Source organism: Elephantulus edwardii, unplaced genomic scaffold, assembly GCF_000299155.1.
Source record: "Elephantulus edwardii isolate Elephantulus edwardi_28Jun2011 unplaced genomic scaffold, EleEdw1.0 scaffold00192, whole genome shotgun sequence".
In the NCBI taxonomy this organism is placed as follows: domain Eukaryota; kingdom Metazoa; phylum Chordata; class Mammalia; order Macroscelidea; family Macroscelididae; genus Elephantulus; species Elephantulus edwardii.
In genome coordinates, this window is record NW_006399942.1 from 5,207,493 (window position 1) to 5,213,250 (window position 5,758).

A 5,758-nucleotide genomic window follows, 5' to 3' on the forward strand; every position below is an offset into this window, starting at 1 on the left:
CATGATCACTGGAAGACTGAGAATGCCATTAGAACTTTACCTTTGAATCCTAAAGGATAAGTGTTGGAAATTTAGATCATAAAAGTGAGGTTGATAGGAAACCAGTGACTTGTACAATGACAATAACAAAAACAGTGTTTTCATTTCTTTTGTTCTTTATCACTGGACAGCAAAGCCACAGAAATGGAGTCTTGACAGCTGAGGAAACAGGGGACTGGATCAGGTGGACCAAATCTATATTTTTCAAATAATGAACCAGAAGATGGTAAACTATGCTGCAATTCAATGGTGTTTTCAGCCGGTTGCTCAGCTTGAGTCACAGAAAAGCATTAGTGCACTGGAAACATGTGTTCTCCTCAGGTTACCTGCTGTGGAGAGCTCTGCTGCTCACCCAACCCTGACAGACATACACACTTACCAAGATTGCTTTACCTCAGTCTAGGCTTCTGATAACACAGAAGGAAGGGAAGCCAACAAAGCTCCGTTATCTTTCGCTAAGTATAAAAAAGGAGATGAAGGTATGGCTGTTGACAAGCTGACCAGAGCAGTGGACAGAGACATAAATTGTATATATGAAGCTTTACTGAACTCCTGAATTTCTAGCAGCTAATTCACCATTAGATGAAGTCTGGATCAAAGAAATAATAATGAAGGCAGTAATGAAGTTTAAATGGAGCAAATTTAAACAAGAAAAGTTAGAGAAAATAAAGATATCATTTTAAGGTTTTAGTCAGAGCCAGCTTTGTTAACGTCCAGGTCCCCATTTCTTACTATAAAGGACCATATTGATCACTGAAAACTACCTTATTTGACCAACTTCACAAAACTCAAGTGTCAGCAAGGAAAGATGGAGGCATCACACAGTGCATTGGTGTCTTCCTCGTCTCTCTGTCTTCTGATCACATTTCCTGAGACCTCACGACATGCCACCTTCTCCATTATGAAGGCTAGATGCGCTATTGTCATATTGGTTGTACCAGCAAATAATGGTATAATGAAGCAAACCATAGAATCTATTCAGCATGCCAACAGTGTTCATTTTCCTATTGTCCTTGTCATAAACAAATTTGACAAAGCTGAGGCTGATCCTGAAAAGGTGAAAAAAGAGCTGTTGGCTTATGATGCGGGATGTGAAGACTATGGGGCGGCATCCAAGCAGTGCTGGTCTTTGCATTTACAGATTTTGGCAAAAGCAACAATTGTTCTTGTGGAAATGTTATAATTGAAAGCCAATTCCACTGATACAGGGAAAGGAACAGTAATAGAGTCTTTCACAGACAAAGGAAGAGGTCCAGTTACTACAGTAATAATTCAAAGAGGAAGCTTGAGGAAAGGCTTGATTCTGGTTGCTGAAAGGTGTTAGTCAAAAGCACACACCATGTTTGATGAGAATGACAGGATCACGAACAACACATGCCCCAGCACGTCTATGAGGATGGTCAGCTGGAGGGAACTTGCTGTGGCACGAGGTGAGATTCTTGAAGTGGAACTGAAATAAAAGTACGTGAAGTTGTTGACTGAAGGAAGTATGAGCAGGAACAGGAGAAAAATAAGGATGGTTTTAGAATAGCAGAAGAAAAGCAAAAGGAATATCAAGAAGCTCATCACAAAGAATATGAAAAGTATGGTAGTTTGCACATGAAGGGAAGGTAACCTTTAAAATATCAAGAGAAAAAAAGAACAAACCCCAAAAACCAAAAGAGAAGAAGCAGAAAGAGACTTACACTCACTTCCTGTAACTATTAAAGGTGATGCTGATGGTTCTATTGAAGACATTTTGAACATTTTTTATACCGATAGTGACTCAGCACTCTTGGTACCAGCAGCCAGGAAAGCAAAAGTGTAAGTGCACTAGGAAAAATCTATTGTCAGGGACCTCTTCAGAGTACTGAAGAACAACAGTGTCAGTCTGGAGACTAAAGTGTGCCTGATCTGGGACATGGTCTTTACAATTACTTGCTATGCATCAGAGAGTTAGACAATGAATGACTAGGGATGATAGATGGAGAATTGATGCCTTTGTGCTGTGGTGCTGGAGAAGAGTATTGAATATACTATGAGCTGCAAGAAGAACAAACAGATGCATCCCAGAGAGGGTGAAGCCAGGCTGTGGATTCGGAAGATCCGTCTGGCATTTTTTGGGCATGTTGCAAGAAGGCAGCAGTCCTTAGAGAGGGACATCATGCTTGGGAAAGTAAAGGAATAATGCAGGAGAGGAAGACCCTTAATGAGATAAATTGACTCAGTGACTAGGGTAATGGGGGTAGGTTGTCAGAGGCAATAAAGTTGGCTCAGGATAGAACAGAATTCAGAACTGTTGTACATAGATAGGGTTGCTATGAGTCACAAGTGGCTCAACGGTACATAATAAAAACATAATGATTTACATGAGAAAAGGGCCAAACTTGCTCAGCATTTCTGCAGCTCAAGGAACTGAAGAATAAATTCAAACCTCGACTTGCAATACTTAAGGATGCTTTGGGCAGAATATTAAATTATTCAGGAAGCATTAAAACAAGATGGAAAGAGCATACAGAGTCATTACACCAAAAGGAATTGGTGGACACAGAAAAATTTCATGAAACAACATATGAACAAGAGCCTGCGGTGATGAAGGAATAAGTTCAAGCTGCCCTGAAAGAATTGGCAGAAAACAAGGTCCCGGGAATTGATGGCATACCAATTGACATATTTCAACAAACAGATACTGCCTTGGATGTGCTCACCAAGTTGTGCCAAGAAATCTAGAGGACAAACACCTGGCGTACTGACTGGAAAAGATCTGTATTTGTTCCCATCCCAAAGAAAGGTGATCCAACAGAGTGTGGAAATTATCAAACAATATCATTGATATCACATGCAAGCAAGATTCTGCTGAAGATCATGCAAAAATGACTGGAACAGCACATCAACAGAGAATTGCCTGAGTGCAGGCTGGATTTAGAAGAGATAGTGGCAGTAGGGATATTATAGCTAAAGTCAGATGGATCTTGGCAGAAAGCAGAGAGTACCAGATATCTGTGTTTCATTTACTATGCAAAGGCATTTGACTGTGGATTACAATAAACTGTGGCTGACTTTGAGAAGAATGAGAATCCCAGAACATTTGATTGTGCTTATGCAAAACTTATACTTGGACCAGGAGACAGTCTTCAGAACAGAGCAAGGAAATGCTGCATGGTTCAAAATTGGGAACGGTGTGCATCAAGGATGTATCCTATCTCTGTATCTTTTCAATCTATATGCAAAATAGATTATCCTGGAAGCTGGGCTGTATGAGAAGTGAGGCATCAGGATTGGAGGTAGACTCATCAACAATCTGCATTATGCAAATGACGCAATCTTGCTTGCTGAAACTGAAGAGGGTCTGAAGCACTTGCTGCAGAAGGTCAAGGATTGCAGCCTTCAATATGGATTAAGCAAATCAGGATAGATAGTGAAAAGAGTGAGATTGTTGAGAGTTTCAGTTTTCTTGGCTCTATTTTCAACACTCTTGGTACCAGCAGCCAAGAAATTAAAAGATGAGTTGGATTGGGAAGTCTGCAGTCAAAGACCTCTCCAAAGTACTGAGGAGCAACAGCATCAGTCTGGAGACAAAGGTGAGCCTGGTAGAGGCCCTAGTTTTTGCCATTACTTGCTATGCATCAGAGAGCTGGATGATGACTAGAGATGACGGATGGAGAGTAAATGCCTTTGAGCTTTGGTGCTGGAGAAGAGTATTGAATATACCATGGATTGCTAAGAGAACAAGCATGTTCGTCCTGAAAAGGATAAAGCCAGGCTGCCCCTTGGAGGCAAGGATTCAGAAACTTCGTCTGACATGCTTTGGATATGTTGCAAGGAGGGACCTGTCCTTGGAGAGGGATGTCATTCTTGGGAGGGTGGAGAGACAGCACAGGAGAGGAAGACACTCGAGGAAATGGATTGGTTCAGTCACTGGGGTAATGGGGATAGGCATGCCAGAGACAGTGAAGTTGGCAAGGGATAGAGCACAGTTTAGGGTTGTTGTACATAGGGTTGCTATGAGTCACCAGTGACCCTATGGCACATAACAACAACAACAAACTTGAATTAGTGCATTTTGGAATGGGTGATATTAATTAAAATGATGTTAACCTTGCTGACACGTTCAGTGGCATTGTGTATGGCTTCAATGTGAAGACAAGCAATATTCTCCTAAAGTTAGCTGCAGAAAAGGAAGTCAAGATCAAGCTTCACAAAATCGCTTTCCATCTTTTTGAAGATTGACAGCAAGAATGGTGCAGCAGGTTGCCCTGCATCATGGAAAAACACCGTCAGAGAGGCTTCTATACTAGCTACTTTCGCAGTGACAGAAAGGAAGGAAAAAAGTTCCTGTGCCTGGCTGCCGAGTTCAAAAGGGACAGTTAGTGGAAAAAAATTGAAATTACTCCATAATGGACATGAAATTTGGAAGGGTTCATTAATGTTGCTGAAACATCATAATGACGATGTTTTAGTCATCAAAACTGGAATGGATTGTGATCTTTAGATGGAGAAAACAGATTTTAAAGTGCGAAATGAAATTATTTGTTATAAAAAAAAAAAGACGTTCTAGCCAAGACTTCAAAGGATCCAGGATTTTTAAAGTCTTGCTTTACTATAGAGCAACCAGTTTTTGCTTTATTGGAGGTAAGCATTCTGTAGACTATTAAAGAACTCAAGCTGTCCTACCAGGTGTTAATGTGCATTAGAAAATACAATCAGTGTGGTAAAGAAACTTGCTTACAGATGTCTCCAACCAGAAAACCTTTTGTGGGGATTCCTTCTAAAAGAAGGAATTTGAAATCTGAAAAGAAAGAAATTATGAGTAGCTAGCAAGCCATTTAGATAACTTTAAGATGCAACTGTATGGAATAGTAAGACCAAATGGAAAATTTTATCTAAAGATGAGTGCTCTTTTATGTGCTGTCTAGTTGAAACAGACTCATAGCTGACCTTCCATTGGGGTCTCAAAGACAGTAAATCACAAGGGACGTGATTGCCCATCATTCTCTTGTGGAGCAGTTGGTGGATTCAAACCGTGGACTTTTGGATTGGCAGTGCAGCTCCCTACCTCTAGGCCATTAGTAGGTAAGAATATTTGCTTTTTTGTTGTATTAGCAACACCTACCCTGTTCAAGAAAACAAATAGATCTTTCTTGGAGAGGGTGAAACCAAGTCTCTTCTTCGAGGCTAGGATTTTGATGCTCCGTCTCACTTTGGGCATGTGGCCAGGCGAGATCAGTACTTGGAGGACATCATGCTTGGAAGGTTGGATGGACAGCCCAGGAGAGGTTGACCTCGGAAGAGATGGATCGATACTGTAACTGGGGCTATGCGGGTTGGTGTGTCAGAATTCATGAGACTGCTTCAGGACAGGAAAGGGTTGAGATCTGCTGTACTCAGAGTTGCTATACATTGCAGGCGACTCAATGGCACATACAACAATAACATACTATGACATATTTGGAAGCAGGAGTGACATCCACTTCCTAAATAATATGCCTCCAGAAACTCTATGAACTTTGATAACTGTCTATAGTTGCAGAGGGGTTTTAGACCTTTTGTTTGTAGCGTTGTTATGAGTCATGCTCCACTCGAAGTCAATCAACAACCACCACCACAATCACCTTGTTCACACACATGAGAATTTCCACTGAATTTTAGCAATACTTTGAGGGACTTTTGAGTGTAACAATGAAATGATTGAAGCTATGTAGTAATAAAAAGGGAAAGGGCTGTGTGTGTGTGTGTGTGT

General features: G+C 40.9%; 1 pseudogene; it reads left to right on the forward strand.

The window, feature by feature from the left end:
* Positions 1–272: 272 nt before the first annotated feature.
* On the forward strand, positions 273–4,665 carry LOC102863308 (annotated as a pseudogene).
* The last annotated feature ends 1,093 nt before the right edge of the window (positions 4,666–5,758 follow it).